The 19,739-nt window shown below is 39.2% G+C and overlaps 1 protein-coding gene across 2 annotated transcripts in view; it reads right to left on the bottom strand.

Moving 5' to 3' along the window:
- The window catches only part of LOC140715792 (kelch-like protein 1), a 401,409-nt gene that overhangs the window by 144,396 nt on the left and 237,274 nt on the right, over nt 1–19,739 (bottom strand). The window lies entirely within an intron of this gene.

Raw genomic sequence — 19,739 nt, 5'->3', positions numbered from 1 at the left:
CCAAGAGGACTAGAATATTAAAGCAAGAATGTAATTTTGAGACTTTGTGAAGCACTGGTGAGGCCTCACTTGGAGTATTGTGAGCAGTTTTGGGCCCCTTACCTTAGAAAGGATATGCTGAAACTGGAGAGGGTTCAAATGAGGTTCAGGAAAATGTTTCCAGGATTGAATGGCTTTGGGCCCATATTCATGAGAATTCTGAAGAACACGGGTTGACCTCAATGAAACCTATCCAATGGTGAAAGGCCTTGATAGAATGGATGTGGAAAAGATATTTCCTATGGTGGGAGAATCTAAGACCAGAAGAGGTAGTTCCAGGGGGGCATCCTTTTAGAATGGAAATAAGGAGGAGCTTCGTTAACCAGAGAGTGGTGGATCTGTGGGGTTCTTTGTCATAAGCAGCTGTAGATGTCAAGTCTTTCTGCATATTTAAGGCAGAGGTTGATAGACTTTTGATTGGTCAGGGCCTGAAGGAATACGGGGAGAGGCATGAGATTAGGACTGAGAGGGAAAATTGGATCAGCTATGATGAAATGGCAGAGCAGGGTCATTAGGCCAAATAGCCTAACTCTGCTTCTATATCTTATGGTCTTATCCCTTTTAACTATTAGCCACAAAGAGTTAACTTGGGACCAGCTTTGTATGGCAGTGTGCTGAGAAAAGAGCTGCAAAATAGCTAAATAAGGATCTGACAGCTGATTTTTTTTTCCAACTTGCAGTATCAACATTACCCCCACAATTTATTTACTTTAATTTTCTTTGCTGTTTTTATACAAGAAAAATGTTACAATTAATTTATTTTGCATCAAAAAGTAATGTATACTGTACGGGGAACGAGATCAAGGAGCAATATTAAAGTGACTGGCGTACACTTTAGTTGAAGCATCTCAGCACAGTTTCTGTTGACTTCCAGGCTGAACTAGTCAAATCTGTACAAACACACTTGGAGGTGGAAGAAGTGAATTCTGTGTGTGTCGAGATAATGAGCTGATAACTGCTTCCCTATCCAAGTGCTTTAATGTCAGCACAATTTAGCATTCTTCGACAGACAAGTTTGAAGGAGGAGTTACTTTCCTTGTTTAATTAACATCTAGTAATATATTAGAAAATAATTCTAGCAATTTTGCAATATAATGTCAGTGAGCTAACAGCATGTCTAATTAGTGTGCTAAACAGCCATTGATGGTACACGTGTAGTTTAATGAGTTAATGCTGAATACATGTCCATGATTCAGCATTTCCCCAGAGGGCAGAAGTAATTTCACCATCAGAATGGAGAGATTTGCTTACCTGTTTGTGAAATAGTTGTACTATTGGAACAATGTCTAAGTAAGGCATCAAGAAATGCTAACCTATAATTGGTCTCAACAAACTCTGCATCAATAAAAAATATCTGTAGATTGCCATTCTATCACAAATACTGTAAAATATTGAACATTTTTTGCCTCAAAACTGGATTAAACTTGTTTTTAATTGTGCTAAAAAGGTGCTATTAAGAAATGTTATTTCCAGTTTTATTTGTGAGCGGGGGCATTTCAGTTTTGACTTAACAATGCAAAAAGATTATTTTTTCTTTCTGGTTGATCATGAGAATATGCGATTGGCTGTTCAGTCAACACACACACAATGCTGGAGGAACTCAGGAGGTCAGCCTGCATCTATGGAAAAGAATAGATTGTTGACGTTTCAGACCAAGACCCTTCTTCAGGACTTCCTTCAGTCAGATTGGTAATAATATAATTGTGGGCGCCAGGTATCATGTTGAACTGTTGATTAAAAGTGATGAAATTTACCCAACATGTCAGATTCAGTATGGCGTATCCATTGATCTGTTGCAAGTTCTTCCATTTGCAACAATACAGCAAAGTGAGAGTAATTATTGCAAACAAAAGGACATACACACAATTCTGTTCTGGCCTGATATCACCCCACCTGGTTTCAGTCACCCACCATATTCTTTCATCTCTATCCCTTGCAGGAACTCCTCTTTAATGTATCTGTCCCAGTCACTGTATCCCCTACAGTGAAAGGTTTCACAATGACTTGAAGTGAACTCACAGCCAATGGCCTTCTGCATAAGCTCAGCCTATCGGATAAGTCTAAGGCAAGCTGGAGGTCAGAAGTCAAAATGACTCCGTTTTAAAATCACAACAGTGTCACCACTAACCCAGTGACAGAGAAGTGGACAGAGGACCACATGCACTTCGTACCTGGATCCTCAGCATAAACCAGAGGACACCCTTCAGGAGAAGAATCCATTTATCTGAAGGACATCACTCTCCCTTTGGAGGAAGTAAGCGCAGATAACCACTGAAGTTCTTTTAGCATGTTATAGAATCATAGAGTAAGACAGTAGAGAAAAAGGCTCTTCAGCCCAACTCATCTATGCCTACCAAAATGTCCATCTAAGCTAGTCCCTATTGCCTTCATATCTCTCTATCCATGTACTGTCTTTTAAAAATTATTGAACCTGTCTCAACCACATTCTCATTCAATACATGCACCACCCTCTGTGCGAGGAAATTGCCCCTCAGCTCCTTTTTAAATCTTTTACTGGTTTTTCTTAAAACGTAAACCTATGGTTCACTTCCCCAGAAAACAAAGATTGCTTACAGTCAGACTATCTACACCGTACACAACTTTATGTAACAGTTCAACATTCACCACTTAATTTCCTATGTTTTATTGTCTTAGTCTCTCCCTATAACTCAGCCCCTCGAGTCTTGGCAGCGTTCTTCTAAATCTTCTTTGCACTCTTTCCAGCTTAATAGCATCCTTCCTAGAACAAGGTGACCAAACTAAACACAGTTCTCCAAGTGTGGTCTCGCTAACACCTTGATTTGTTGTTGTTCCTCTTGTGCTTTGTGGCACATCAGGCAGCAACCTTGCCATTTCTTTAGCATTTGTCTTTTTTTACCAAGGCCAAAGTTACTAGTTTGATACTCCACCCAGCACAGATGGAAAGTGAGCAAGGAGCCAGTCGGATTCGAAATCGGGACCACTCAACTCAATGTCCGGTCCAGATGCAACTACACCACTGGCTGGCTAACATCTTGTATAACTGCAATATAACACCTCAACTCAGTACACTGACTGGTGACGGCGAGCTTGCCAAAAGCCTACTTCATCACTTTGTCTATCATTTCCATGACTAACATACTTGTACTTTTGGGTCCTTCAGTTCCACAACACTCACAGAACCCTACCATTAATGTATGTTTTTAATGTATTTATCAGTATTATAATTGTTTCCATTGAAATCTGTCATTGTTTGGAAGGAAACACAAGTTGAAATTCTTAAAAACTAATCTGTCAATGGTGAGCCTTTAAATGCAATCAAGGCTTTTGTGAGTGCGGAGACATAGGGCTTTGACATCTAAAACCTAAGGCCTGCTTATTGTTCAGAGGCTGCTCCACCTCATCAGATACCCAATACTTATAGAATGTCAGGGAGAGTGTCTAGGCTGGAATTGGCCACAGGTATTGAGTCTACTTAACCATTTGGGTCCAGCACAACTAACTCTAACTAACCTGCTAATAAAAAGGGGGGGCAAACTCATCAATGTGGTTACTGATAGATAATACCTTGCATTCATTCAGCTGATGTGGGCTCCACAGACAGAGGCAGCATTTATTTGACCATCCCTCATTGCCCTTGAGAAGATGGTGATGAGCAAATACGAGATGGCATAATTTTAAAGTGATTGGAGGAAAGTATAGGGAGGATGTCAGATGTAGACTGTTTACACAGAGAGTGGTGGGTTCCTAGAAGGTTGTGGCTACCAGAATTGATAGTAGAGGGAGATACATTAGGAACATTTTAGAGAATCTTAGATAAGCACATGGATGAAAGAAAAATGCAAAGCTATATGACTTCCCAAAATGCAAGATCTCATACTTCGCTGAATTGAATTGAATGCCATTTGCCATCATTTAGGACACTTACCAAGCTGATCACAATCCTCCTGTAATTTTTGATAACCTTCTTCATTGCCTACAAGCCACCTATTTTTTTTGTGTCACCTGCAAAACTTACTAACCATTCTCCTCCAAAATCAGTTATACAAATGATAAATAACAGTGGGCCCAACACCAACCTTGAGGCACACCACTGGTCATGGGACTCCAGTTTGAAAACCAACCATTACCATCACCTTCCGCTTCCTTCCATCAAACCACTCACATCCACTCACCTAGCTCTCCCGGGACCCCATGAAATCTAACCTTCCACATTAGTCTGTCAGGTGGGACTTTTTCAAAGGCATTGTTAAGGACTATGTAATGATGTCCTCTATCACACATTCATCAATTCTGTTTGTTACCTCTTCTGAAAACTTTAAGAGACTTGTGAGAGATGACTTCCCAATGGCTAATTGGTTGTTGTTCCATTTTGCACCTTGTGGCCCATCAGGACCATCAGCCATTTATTTTTTTTTTGCCATTTCCTTAGCTTTTGTCAATTTTTATGAATCCAAGTTGCAAGCTCAACACTCAACCCAGCATTGATGGAAAAAAGTACAAGGAGCTGACCAAATTTGAACCTGGGATAATTCACCTTGAAGTCCGGTGTTGATGCCACTACACCACCAGCTAGCTAACATCATGTGTAATAGAACACCTCAACTTGAGACCAGTGAGAGGTGAATTTAAATTACTTTCAGTTACTTTAAATTGCCTCTAGGATTTGAAAGTCCAGAGAATCTTGGGAGAGTTAATGGCCATGGGAGATCTATAGGATACAGGTAAGTAGCTGGGCATAGTGGTTGATGGGATTTCACTAAATAATGGCTTATCACAATGGGCTGAAATGCCTCCTTCTTGGTCATGAGTCAATAATACATGAAAATACTTTAAAAGGCCAAATAGGGTCTTGGTTTTTTGAAAGAGTGACACTTTCATCAAAGCAGCAGTCCCTCAGCACTGCACCATAACCTCAGCCTCAGATGTGTGTGCCTGGAGCACTAGCTCAATTGCTTTCAGTGGAAAACAGAAAATGATCCATTCAGATCATTTCATCACATCAGTGCATTGAGATAGTGCAAGGGAAAGCAATAACAAAATACAAAATAAAGTGCTATAGTTGCAGAGAAAATACAGTGCAGGCAGATGTAAAGTTATAATGGCACAATGTGGATAGTGAGGTTAAGAGTCTGTATTATCATACTGAGGGCTTGTTCAATAGTCTTAAAAATGCAGGATTTAGCCTGGTGGTATGTATTTTTGGCATTTATCTCTTCTAGATGATGGGTAAGGGGAAACATTCATGATGTTGGCTTCATTTACATTGGAGAAACCAAACACAGATCAGTACCTGTGCACCTATGGTCCACCCACAAGAGTAACCCTGAGCTTCCTGTTGATATTTCAATTTACCAATCTACTCTAATTCTCATCTTCTTTAACTTGAGTCTTCCTTCGATGTTATAATGAAGCCCAATGCAAGCATTGAGGGGGAGGGATTTTGTTATTGTTAATGGAATAAGATATTAAGTGTTTTAATTAATAATAGTTCTGTTCTTTTATATAAAAACATATCAAATGTTATTATATTTTTATTATACTTTATGCTTTAAACTGATTTACTACAGTTTTGCATGAATCTGCAACAATTTAATAGCTAATACAGTAGGCCAGCATCCTGTGCAGCATCTTAGGCTACATCCACACTAGACCGGATAATTTTGAAAACGCCGGTTTCGCATAAAAACGATAGGCGTCCACACTATGTGTTTATGAAAATATCTCTATCTGCACTGAAACGGAGATTTTGGTGAATCTCCTCCTGCTGCGCATGCGCAGGACACATCTACCGAAAACAAACGACATGTTTGGTGTCGAATCGCGCCATAAAAGTGCGCGTTTGTTTAGTTACAGACTAGAAAAACTTAAAATGACAGACAGCTGTTGGCTCACGCATAGGAGAACTTAAAACTAAAACAAAACAAATACTGGAGCGTACGGCGGCAACCGACAGGGAGTTCACGGACAGATTGACCCGGCTGACGACAAACATTGAATAACTGACTAACTCTGTTGCATTAATAAAGCACCTTGTTAAATGTATAAAACATGTCTGCATCAGTGTTATTTTGTATTTCCATACAATGTTACATTAGGCTGTTACATATCTATTGTCAGAGAAGTACTTGCATAAATAGGTAAATCACCTTCATATGAGCAAGGACAGAAAACAGGGCAAAGTGCGTACAGTATACTTATTTATTCAGTAAGTTATGGGTCAAAGTATTTGGTGAGTACATTTCTAACTCTTCTGACTTCAGTCTTGTTGCCGCCTGTTCTGAAATTGTTAGGTTGTGTTCAAGAAAACAATGAAATAGCGTGCTGCCGTCTGACAGCGTTTTCAAAAGTCTCCGGTTACCCCATCCACACTGATCTGCCTGAGCAGCGTTTTCAAAAATACCCACCTTGGAAAGCGTTTCTGAAAAGCTCTGGTTTTGGGGGATGAAAACGCCGTTTTAGTATGGACGGAGGGTAAAAACGAAGAGTAAAAGCTTCAGTTATGGATTTATCCGGTGTAGTGTGGATGTATCCTTAGTTTGTGGTGTAGATTAGATAGATAGATAGATAGATAGATAGATAGATAGATACTTTATTCATCCCCATGGGGAAATTCAACTTTTTTTTTTCCAATGTCCCATACACTTGTTGTAGCAAAACTAATTACATACAATATTTAACTCAGTAAAAAATATGATATGCATCTAAGTCACTATCTCAAAAAGCATTAATAATAGCTTTTAAAAAGTTCTTAAGTCCTGGCGGTAGAATTGTATAGCCTAATGGCATTGGGGAGTATTGACCTCTTCATCCTGTCTGAGGAGCATTGCATCGATAGTAACCTGTCGCTGAAACTGCTTCTCTGTCTCTGGATGGTGCTATGTAGAGGATGTTCAGAGTTATCCATAATTGACCATAGCCTACTCAGCGCCCTTCGCTCAGCTACCGATGTTAAACCCTCCAGTACTTTGCCCACGACAGAGCCCGCCTTCCCTACCAGCTTATTAAGACGTGAGGCGTCCCTCTTCTTAATGCTTCCTCCCCAACACGCCACCACAAAGAAGAGGGCGCTCTCCACAACTGACCTATAGAACATCTTCAGCATCTCACTACAGACATTGAATGACGCCAACCTTCTTAGGAAGTACAGTCGACTCTGTGCCTTCCTGCACAAGGCATCTGTGTTGGCAGTCCAGTCTAGCTTCTCGTCTAACTGTACTCCCAGATACTTGTAGGTCTTAACCTGCTCCACACATTCTCCATTAATGATCACTGGCTCCATATGAGGCCTAGATTAAAAAGGAGGAAGACTTTAATTTATACCTCCCGTCGGATTACACATTATAAAAATAAGAATCATATTGTGGTTTTAGATAGGTTTTCTCTGAACAATTTGAATTGTGCAAGGTCTGCATTTTACAGCAATAAAAGGAGTTTAAAAAGGCATGATTGATAAGATCTCACTGCTGAATATGAAAGAGTAGTTTTCCCAATCTGGACAGGACTGTGGGTAGCTAGACTATACCAGTACTGCACAAACAGACTATGAAACTACACAATTTAGTAGGACTTATTCTGTCCAGTGCTTCCTCTACCTTGGTGAGAACTGTTGTAAATTGGGAGACTGCTTCGTCGAGCACCTCCGCACCATTTGCCACAAGAGGAACTTCCTGGTGGCCAAATATTTTAATTCCAATTCCCATTCTCATTCCAATGTGTTGATCCATGGCCTCTGCAGGGAGGAAGAGCAACACCATACATTTAATCTGGGTGCCCCCCAAACTGATGGCATGAATCAGGGGTTCTCCTTCCAGTGAACAAATTCTCCCCTCCCCCTCTATTCCCCACTCAGACCTTTTACTTCCTTTCACCTGCCTATTACTTCCCCCTGTGTCCCCTCCTTCTCTTCCTCCTATTGCCCACTTTCCTCTCCTAGCAGATTCTTTCTTCTCCAGCCATTGACCTTTCCCACCCACCAGGCTTCACCTATCACCTTCCAGCTAGACTCTTTCCTCTCCCTCAACCTTGTTATTCTGGCATCTTCCCCCTTCCTTCTCCGTCCTGAAGAAGGATCTCAGCTGAAATGTCAACTATTTATTCTTTTCCGTAGATGTTCCCTGACCAGTTGACTTCTTCCAGCAAATTGTGTGTGTTGCTTTAGATTTCTAGCATCTGCAGACTTCCTTGTGTTTGGACTTGGAACAAGTTTCTTTTCATTTTGATTTGCCTATGCTGTCAACAATAGGGTTTCTGAACCAACCTGAATAACTAATTTCAAACTCTGTACACCAACACTATGAACAGTGTTTACTACAAGTGACCATTTTTACTAATTGTGTTCTTTCCTGTATAATTTTGTGTAATTTATGTTCATGTTTTTCTTTCTTCTGATTGCTATGCCTCTAATGTTATGTGCCTGCGATAATGATGTCTCTAAGTTTTTCATTGCATTTGTGCATACATCTATTTTTACATATGACAGTAAACAATTTTGATTCTAAGTATTATTTATTCATTTATTGAAGTACAGCATGGAATAGGCCCTTCTGGCCCTTTGAACCGTTCAGCCCAGCAATCCCCTAATTTAAACCTAAACTAATCAAGGGACAAGTTACAATGACCAATTAACCTGCCAGTTGGTATGGTTTTAGACTGTGGGAGGAAACCAGAGCACTTGAAGGAAACCTGTACGTTCACAGGGAGAATGTACAAACTCCTTACAGGCAGCGGCAGGAATTGAACTTGTGGTTGCATTGGATCTTGTTACAGGCTTTATGGAAGAGACTGATTGGGAGAAAAAAAACTATTCACATTAAACAGAAATGAATGCTTCAGTGTGACCAAAGCCTGTAGGGCATGAAACTAGGCTTCAAGAGAAAGAAGGAAGAAAGTCCTTTGCGTGGGTTATAATAGGGATGTGGAAGTGCAACGTTACAGCTCACCCAGCAGCACGGAAAATGGTCCTGTTGCGAAATGATTCCAGAAGGTTTCCTTTCCTCGAGGGCAGAGAGTGTGACCAGAACCATTTAGCTTGTGGCATATAAAACCGCCAAAACAGAATGCACCTTAGATAAAATGGCATTATAATATAGAAGCAGATCTCACGTAAAAGTAATAAAGTTGGATTGCAGAAATGCATTTGATATTTTACAGTATATTAAAAAGAAACCTCAAAAGTTATTTAAATGCCAGTTGAAATATTAAACTTCCATAGTCAAATAGTGAATGACCTTCTGATCATTTCATTAAACTCCAGAATTCCAGCAGTCATGTCCCTTTATTGCTGTGAGATTCATATTTGGCACCATTCGGACTACAAGACCTGTTCAAATAGAACCTATCCAAGAGTTTAATACGAGGATACCTTTCATGTGTAATCTTGGAGGAGCTGTGAATAGGTTTTTCTTTTCCATTTGAATCTGCACTATGATTTGAAATGTTATACATTGTACAGATCCATTAATCATTAATTGTAGGACCCTGTGAAAATCATATTGGTTCACGAAATGAAGTAGACAAACGGATGAGAAGCCTCAGACACGCAAAAAAGTATTTATTTTATTCCCTTGAGCTTAAGCTAGTATTTATTGCCCTCAGTAGGGTAAATATGGGTGAATCTCCTTCCAGAACCATTGGATCCCATATGGTGAAGATCATTGTGAAGTGTGTTGGGTGAGGAGATCCAGGTTTTAGACCCAGTGACCATGAGGCAATGGTGATACATTTCTAAGTCAGGAGACTGTGAGACCTGGATGGGAACTTGCAGTGAGTGGTGCTCCTCTGCAGCTGCTGCCCATGTCCTTCCTAATGCAGAATGTGCTTGAATGGTGTTGCTAAAATGTCTGGGGTGAATGACTACAGTGAAGTTTTCCAGATGGTCTCTACTGCAGCTACCAATCGCTGGCGGTGGAAGAAGTGAACGATTAAGGTGGTGAATAGGGTATCTGTCAAGGAAAGCATGACACACTGTTTAGTGCAAGGGTTCCAAACCTGCAGTCCATGGACCCCTTGGTTAATGGTAAGGGCCCATGTCATAAGAATGCTTGGGAACCCCTGGCATTCTGTTTTTGTTATATTTGTTATTTGGAATTTCAGGAGCCTGCCCTAATTAGAATCATAATGTTATAGAAAAGTACAACACAGAAACAGACTCTTTGGCTCATCTAGTCCATGCCAAACTATTTAAGCTGCCTACTCCCATCAAACTGCACTGGGATCATAGCCCTCCAAACCCCTACCATCCATGTACCTATCCAAACTTCTCTTAAATGTTTAAATCGAGCTCTCATGGACCCACCACTTGTGCTGGCAGCTTGTTTCACACTCCCATGGTCCTCTGAGTGAGGAAGTTTCCCCTCATGTTCCCCTTAAATTTTTCATCTTTTACCCTCAGCCCATGACCTCTGGTTGTAGTTCCATCGAACCTCAGTGGAAACTTCCAGCCCCACTGTGATGTAAATGTCATCTTGTTAACTGGATGTTAACAAACTCACTTTAGGGAAAAGGAAAACATAAAACGGACAAGGAGTTAACTCAAACACACAATATTGACACTGAACAATTGAAAACTGAGAATGATGATACATTGAAAATCAAAATACTGCAGATTCTGGAAATCTGAAATCAAAACAGAAATTTTTGGAAACACTCAGCAGGATAGGCAGCACCTATAAAGAGTAAAACAGAGTTAACATTCCAGGTCAAAGACCATCCATCAGAAATGGAATAGTAGGAAAACAAGTTAGTGCTAAGTGGCAGAAGGGGTTTGGAGTGTTGAACAGGACAAAGGGAGTATCTGTGACAGGGTGAGGCATTACATTCCTGAATGGCAGCTTTCCCATTACTTAAGAAGGTGATGGAGTTCATATCCACATAACAATTAATCACCAAGGCACAGCAGATCATAAAATATCTGTTAACAAATTAGATTAGTACAGATAGCTATATTAATGGTTAATAGGATGGACCAAAAGGCTTGTTGTACGACACTATGACTTATTTTTTTACACCTAATATTATCAATCAGGTAACTGGAGAGAATCATGAGGTGCTGACATTCCTCTACTCATAGCAGTGACTTTCCCAATTTTAACATTGCAGAAGACTAAATACCTGGTCACAGTATCAGTGTTTTAATTACCAATAATTTATCTTAATGGCCTGAAGATTTTGAGTTATCAAGTCCACCTTATTAGAACTCTGTTGATGGTCATATCTGCTCGAGAATGCATGTTTAAAAACAAACAGTTTCTGGTTGAGTTATTGAAAGAGATGCTGTGAGATTTTAACAAAACATAGTTAGTCATTTATTATTTCTTCCTTTCACACTTGAGATTATGGATATTACAGGAAAAATTATCTTATAACATGCTTCATACAATTTTGCAGTCTCATTGATTTAACGGCTTCCAATATAATTTAGAGGGCAGTTTATGAATCACGTTTCCATAACAGCTATAGTAACAGTTAAGCTGGAGTTGCTAAGAGCTGATGTTTTACTGACCAAGAGATATTTGTAAATCTTTTTTTTGATTCCATCATCAAATTTAAATTCACATTATTTGGATTATCAGCCCAAGTGACATAATCCTTAAACAACTAAGTAAGTGTTTTTAATTGACATTGATTGTCCCTTTACTGTTGGCTAAACCTGCATTAACTTAAACCTGCAGTGATCTCTTATATAGTAATGCTTATGGTGTAGTTGCAGAAAGAACTACCAGAGTGTATGGAGGCCTAAGTTAATTCCAGAAGCTGAAATTAATAATTGATCAAAAGAATATTGAAATCTTATTCATTCAGATATCTTTATGAAGTTTGTCTGGGAGTAATCAATGAACAAAGAATGGAGAATCCAGACTAAGACAAGGAAACAAATATTATAATAACCATCTCGGAATGGTAGATTTTTTTCACACAAGGTGTTTCCTCTCGAGAGAAGCTCAGTCTTACATGAATTCTCAAAGTGAGATTTATGAGGACAGGCATAATAGGACAGGTTTCTATTTTCTCAAATCGATATGATTAAAAGGCAATTACACTGAGAATTCAAAATAATAAGTATTGTGAGAAACTATTTTCTTTGCCTGAGGGAACTTAAGAGGAGTACATCACCTTAAAATAGAATATGGGTATTCATGGGTGCTGGCAGGCAGCATTTCTCCACATTAATATGCCATGAAGCTCTGGAACCCTAACCTCCATGAAATCTATTAAAGCTTGGGACCAATTAAACATTTCAGAAGATTAGGCATATTAACGAAAGGCTTTAAAGAACAAAAAAATGGGTATATGCAGTTAAGATATAGAATACCACAATCTTATTGAATGGCTTCAATCCGTACCCAAATGGTTTTACTTTGAGAAATTACAATGATTCTTGGTCCTTCATGATTGAACCTATATCTCATTCTTATAAGGTATGATGGAATGTACAGTTGAAGTCAGAAGTTTACATACACCTTAGCCAAATACATTTAAACTCAGTTTTTCACAATTCCTGACATTTAATCCGAGAAAACATTCCCTGTCTTAGGTCAGTTAGGATCACTACTTTATCTTGAGTATGTGAAATGTCAGAATAATAGTAGAGAGAATGATTTATTTCAGCTTTTATTTCTTTCATCACTTTCCCAGTGGGTCAGAAGTTTACATACACTTTGTTAGTATTTGGTGGCATTGCTTTTAAAATGTTTAACTTGGGTCAAACATTTTGGGTAGCCTTCCACAAGCTTCTCACAATAAGTTGCTGGAATTTTGTTCCATTTCTCCAGACAGAACTGGTGTAACTGAATCAGGTTTGTAGGCCATCTTGCTTGCACATGCTTTTTCAGTTCTGCTGACAATTCTTCTATTGGATTGAGGTCAGGGCTGTGTGATGGCCACTCCAATACCTTGACTTTGTTGTCCTTAAGCAATTTTGCCACAACTTTGAAGGTATGCTTGGGGTTATTGTCCATTTGGAAGACCCATTTGCAACCAAGCTTTAACTTCCTGGCTGATGCCTTGAGATGTTGCTTCAATATATCCATATAATTTTCCTTCCTCATGATGCCATCTATTTTGTGAAGTGCACCAGACCCACCTGCAGCAAAGCACCCCCACAACATGATGCTCACCCCCATGCTTCACAGTTGGGATGGTGTTCTTATGCTTGCAAGCCTCACCCTTTCTCCTCCAAACATAACAATGGTCATTATGGCCAAACAGTTTAATTTTTGTTTAATCAGACCAGAGTACATTTCTCCAAAAAGCAAGATCTTTGTCCCTATGTACACTTGCAAACTGCAGTCTGGCTTTTTTATGGCAGTTTTGGAGCAGTGGTTTCTTCCTTGCTGAACAGTCTTTCAGGTTATGTTGATATAGGACTCGTTTTACTGTGGATATAGATACTTGTCTACCTGTTTCCTCCAGCATCTTCACAAGGTCCTTTGCTGTTGTTCTGGGATTAATTTGCACTTTTCGTGCCAAAGTACGTTCATCTCTAGGAGACAGAATGCATCTTCTTCCTGAGCGGTATGATGGCTGCGTGGTCCCATGGTGTTTATACTTGCGTGCTATTATTTGTACAGATGACCATGGTACCTTCTGGTGTTTGGAAAGTGCTCCCAAGGACCTTACAGCTAACACAATGTTTCAAAAATCTAGTGTTGGGCAGTGTGGCCTATACATGAGAGAGCTCAGAGTACATTGTGGCCTCAGGAATGGAGATAATGTCTAGACAGTAGATGCTAATATTGATTCAAAACCTACCAGAGGAATTTTGTAAGACAGGTTTGAAGGTTCTGTATCTATGCAGTTCTCAAGAGATGCCAACTGCGAGTATATACTAGAGGGTAGTGATCAGTACTGTACAGTAGATCATCAGCATTGTGCATGGCTGAAGATAGTAAAACATTTTTTTTCTTAGATGTTGGTGTTACTTTCCCATCCAGATAATTTCTGCAGATATTCTTAAACATTATCAGAACACCACTGATCTTCACACGTATCACCTTCACGGGCAAAAACCCATTACTCATTCATATATGCTGACACATTTATTGCATAAGTCTATTTATTAACATATATAATGAGATTCACCATTTTTATGGTATGGAACCTTAATACATTTTACAGTATTAATAAATTCAGCAATATCTCCGCTAAACAGATGGGACATTTTTCAATTTCTATTTCATTACGTTTTATGGTTTGCATAAAAATTTTGTATCTGTATTTTTCATCATGGAAAGCTATTCCAGGAGAGTGTTGTGCACTACAATTACACCTTACTACATTTTTTGGTGTATTCTATTTTTGGATGCAGAGATAATGTTTTAATGTCCAGATGCTGAAGTCAATTTAGTGGTCATCCAGATCTCTGCAGATCAATATAACTACTTTAATGAGAAAATCTATTCCCTTACATTGCACCATGTCTCCAGTTGAGATGATATTCATATTTTGTTTTATTTTATTTAGTGTTACAGTGTGGAAGAGGCTCTTTTGCCCCTCCAAACCATGCCACTACCTACACATTAATTTAACACTAGCCCAATCACAGGACATTTTACAATAACCAATTAACTTGCGAACCAGTATGTTTTTGGAATGTGGGATGAAACTGCACCGAAACCCATGTATTCACAGGGAGTACATACAAACTCCTTTCCGAGGTCAGTGGAATTGAACTCCAAACTCCAGCATCCCAACGTGTAGTGGCATTGCACTAATCACTACATTACCATGGTGTTCTGTTGTACAGATCTATTTCATGGAAAATTTTGGTGCAACGTGCTAAGATTGATCCAATGTTTGTGCTTTATTTGTTCAATCCCAAATCCCACCTTACAAATTCCAAAAGGAGTGTGTGCCAGAGTAATTCATCATAAAAAGAAGAGATTCTGAAGGGCAAGGAATATGAAATGATTATGTTTGGCTTTCTGTACAAACTCTGATTATTCCTGAAGGTTAAAAGGCTGAACTGAAGGCTGTAAAAAGCAACGAGATTTTCATGGGTCATTCAGTACACTCAACAAACTTTGCATCAGTAGTTTATTGGTTGATACATCACACAGAAATGCCAACATTATCTTCATTAAAAAGGTTGAGAATTCAGGGTAATTGGAGGCATATGAAAAAGTAGGCCAAAGTTAGCATGGTTTCCTCAAGAGAAATCTAGTCTGGCAAATCTGTTGGATTTTTTTTGGGGGGGAAGAAAGATGCAGGGAAGTGTTGTGAAATGTGTTGTTTTGCAGCTGCAGTACAATGTAATACATAAAAACATTATAAATATAAAAAATAAACAAGTAGTAAAAAAGAAGAGCACAACAGTGAGGTGTAATGTTCATGGATTTGTGGACTGCTCAGAAATCTGATGGTGGAGGGGAAGTTGTTTCTAAAACATTGAATGTGTGCTTCCCAGCTCTTCTGCCTCCTCACAGATGGTAATAATGAGAAGAGGGCATGTCCTGGGTGGTGAGGGTCTTTAATGATGAATACTGCTTTTTGAGGCATGACATTTTGAAGTCCTTAATGTTGGGGAGGTTAGTGGTTAGTGTGCATGATGGAACTGGCTGAGTTTGCAACCTTATATAGCTTTTCTCCGATCCTGTGTATTGGCATCTCCATACCAGATGGTGATGCAACCAGTTAGAATGCTCTTCAAGGTATATCTCTAGAAATACGCTGGAGTTTTTTGATGACACAACCAATCTCCTTAAACTCCTAATGAAATAGAGCCACACTGTGCTTTGTTTGTAATTTTATCAATATGTTGGGCCCAGGATTGATCTTCAATGATGTTGACATCCAGGAACTTGAAAATGCTCACCCTTTGCACAGCTGACTCTTTAATGAGGACTGGTATGCATTCCTTGGTGTCCCCTCCCTGAAGTCCTCAATCAATTCTGTGGTTCTGCTAATGTTGAGTGCAAGGCTGTTGTTGCAACACCGCTCAACCTGCTCATCTATCTCAACCCTACATGCCTCCTTGTCAACATCTGAGATTCTGCCAACAATGATTGTGTTATTGGTGAATTAATAGATGGAATTTGTTATACCTAGCTACACAGACATGGGGGTGGAGAGAATAGAGCAACAGGTTAATTCTTCTTGAAGTGTGCCTGGGTTGATTGTCAGCAAGGAGATGTTATTTCCAATCACACTGACTATGGTCTCTCAATGAACAAGTCATGGATCCAACTGTACAGCAAGGTACAGAGGCCCAGGTTTTGAAGCTCTGTTGAGTACTGAGGGGATGTTGGTGTTGAATGCTGGACTGTAATCAATAAACAACAGCCTAACGTAGATTGCTGTTGTTTATGTGGTCCAAGGCCGAGTGGAGAGTCAGTGAGATCACTCCTATTGTGGAACTAGGCAAACTGCAGCAGATCTAGGTTCTTGTTTAGGCAGGAGTTAATTTTAGCCATGACCAACCTCTCAAAGCAATTTATCACAGTGTTACTGGACGATAGTCATTCAGCCAGCTCACCCTGCTCTTCCTGAGCTCCAGTATGCTTGATGCCCTTTTGAAGCAGGTAGAAATTTTCAGCTGAAGCAGTGAGTGACTGAAGTATAGTGAGGTGTATTCTCAAGTACCTTTGGAGAAGCAATAAAGGCATCGACTTTTTTTTCAAAACTGGGAATGAATTCAGAAATTGAAGGTTCAAAGGGATTTGGGAGTCCTAATGCAGAATTCCCTGAAGGTTAACTTGCAGGTTGAGTCAGTTTTAACAAAGACAAATGAAATGTTCACATTCATCTCAAGAGAATTAGAATATAAAAGCAAGATGTACTGCTGAGCCTTTATGAGGTATTGGTCAGACCATATTTGGAGTATTCTGAGCAGTTTTAAGAGAGGTTGTGCTGGAAATGGAGAGGATCCAGAGGATGTTTATGAAAATGCCTCGGGAATGAGCAGGTTAACATATGAGAAGAGTAGTATGGCTCTGGGCCCATACTCATTAGAGTTTAGATGAATGTGGGAGATATCAGTGAAACCTAATCAATATTGAAAGGCCTAGGTAGAGTAAGTGTAGAGGGGATGATTCCAATAGTGTGAGAGACTGGGACCAAAGAGCAGAGCCTCAGAATAGGACATTTCTTTGGAAGTGAAAGGATGAGGAATTTCTTTACCTAGAGGGTGGTGAATCTGTGGAATTTATTGCCATAGTCAGCTGTAGAGGCCAAGTCACTGGGTATATTTAAAGTGGTGGTTGATAGGTTCTTGATTAGTATGGCTGTCAGGGGCTACAAGGAGAAGACAGGAGAATGGGTTTCAGAGAGAAAATAAATCAGCCAAGTTCAAATGGTGGATCAGACTCAATGGGCCGAATGGTGTTCATGTGCCTTATGGTATATTCCAGTTATCAAAAATTGCAAGCAGAACTTGATCAGCTAGAAAGGATCAAATTGGGATGTAATGTTACAGTTGTACATGGATGAGGCCATACATGGAGTATTATGTTCATTTTGTTCACCCTGATATAAGAAAGATGCAATAAGCTGGAGAGAGTACAGAAACAATATAAAAGGATGTTGGACAATAGCAAGAGGTTGAGTAGGCTAGGAGCATAGAAAACTGAGGGGTGATCTTCTAGACGTGTATAAAATCTGAAGAGGCATGGATACAGTGAATGCATACAATCTGCATTGTGGAATCAATAATGAGGTGGCACAGATTGAGGGTGGGAGGGAAATGATTGAATTGAAACCAAAAGGCCAACCATTTTCCATCAGAGAGTGGTAAGTATTTGGAAGAAGCTGCCGGAGAAAGCGCTGAGGCAAATGCAATAAACATTTAAAAGACAGGTCCATGGATCAGAAATATTTTGAGTGATATAGGCCAAACTCAGGCAAACGGGATGAGCTTAGATTGGGCACTTTGGTCAGCAGGGATAAGGTCCATAGGCCTGATTCCATGCTGTGTGACTCTATGGTACAGTTCAGAGTAGGTGCTGAACTGTCGGTGATGCTGACCTAGACAGGGAAAAGATTTAGTTGTAATTTTCAAAGAGCAGGGAGTGAGTTCAATCTGATGCCTTAAGGCTTACATTATTAAAATGATTATTTTCATATTGCTAATTGTGAAATCTGGTAGTTTAATATTTGATTGTAAATTCTAACACTCATGTACAGTTTATGACAACGAGCGACAATGAGTAGTGTAATGAATACAATATTCTACATTATAATAGTGAGTACACTTCAAATAATGACTGGAAAGCACATTTGAATGCCCTGAGTTTATAGAATGCTAATGATCATCTCTCTTTTTTAACCTTTCAAAGTTAATCACATTGTCATAAACTGTATGAAAGTATGTTGGAATTTACAATCAAATATTAAACTACCTGTTTAAAAACAGTTTGTGCCTGATCTTGTGTATCTCTGGATATGATTCTGACATTGTTCAGATCCTTAGAATGATTAATTAACCCAGCATTATTTATTTTAATCCATCTGTTTCTGAAACTCCAAACTAAATCACTTTATTTGGAGAGAACTAGATTCTTGTGAAAACAATTTGGATGAAAGATTATGAATAATCTCTTCACACAACTGAGAAAGCAATGGCAAAATCCCAGACTTTTATTCAAAGACACACAAACAAAAACTATGTAACTCCCCTCCCCTATTTATGAGTGAAATTTGGGTTCTATGTAACTTAAACTGAGGTATTTGAATTTGCTAGACAAAAAAAAAAGTTTACCAACTAAGTATATGTTGGATGGTGCTCAAAGCTCTCTTCTCCCCATCTCTACTGAGGGAAGTAAGCTTGTAATGATTAAGTTAAGAAGGTAAGGCATTTGAGCAGGAACAAGTTATTGAGCCCTTGTGTCTGCTTTAACATCGATCTAGATTATGGCTGATCCTCGACCACAAAACAATTTTCCCTGCACCATCGATATATCGCTTGGTTCCCATCAGAGATTTGGAGATTTCAGTCAACAGAACCTCAGTAAGTCATAACATTGTGAATACGATTTCTCCAGACAGCAATCAGAAACAAGAAAACCTCTTCCTAAACTAATTCCACTCACCCCAAATTCAATAACCAGGCTACTGAGAGTGGCAGTGATCAATTGACTCAGCTTTGTTTGCTGAAGGGAAAGGTTCTTGTAGCCTACACAGTTCAACCACACAGGGCATAAAACTGCAGAGATACTGGGGGAATAATGATTATATTTATTTAATTCTGCTTCATCAACTTGGGAAACTTGTTTGAAATTCTGAACTATTGAAAAACTCTGGTGAGTATTAAACGGCTTGCTATCAATACGAATTTCCATATTTTTAGCGGTTTAAAGGAAACTGAACATAATCTCATCATGATCAACACAAACACCTAGGACACCATTTAAAACTATTAAACATATAACAAAGTTAATTAACAAATATTAGCTTTCGAGATGGAGCTTTGATATGTCAGCTCTGTACACCATTGAAATTTGCAATTCAGAGATGACCATTTGATCCACTGACCCTGTCCTAATTCCTGTTAAGAGCTATGAGATTGATTTATCCCTCCCTGCGTAACATTTCTTAACAAAAGTCAAAAGGCCTGTCTGCGAATGCAATCTTTATCAACGTTTCCATTTACTTGCCTAGTAGAAAAAGACTAGTTGGCCACAGCACTGACAGCTGTGGTGAAAAAGAATCATTTCATATAGGACAGGACACATGCAGGGCAAGCACACGATGTAGCAAAGTAATTGAAAATAAAACATCCTTGTCAC

This window comes from Hemitrygon akajei, chromosome 2, assembly GCF_048418815.1.
Source record: "Hemitrygon akajei chromosome 2, sHemAka1.3, whole genome shotgun sequence".
Taxonomy (NCBI): Eukaryota; Metazoa; Chordata; class Chondrichthyes; order Myliobatiformes; family Dasyatidae; genus Hemitrygon; species Hemitrygon akajei.
This window is presented reverse-complemented; position numbering and strand designations above follow the sequence as displayed.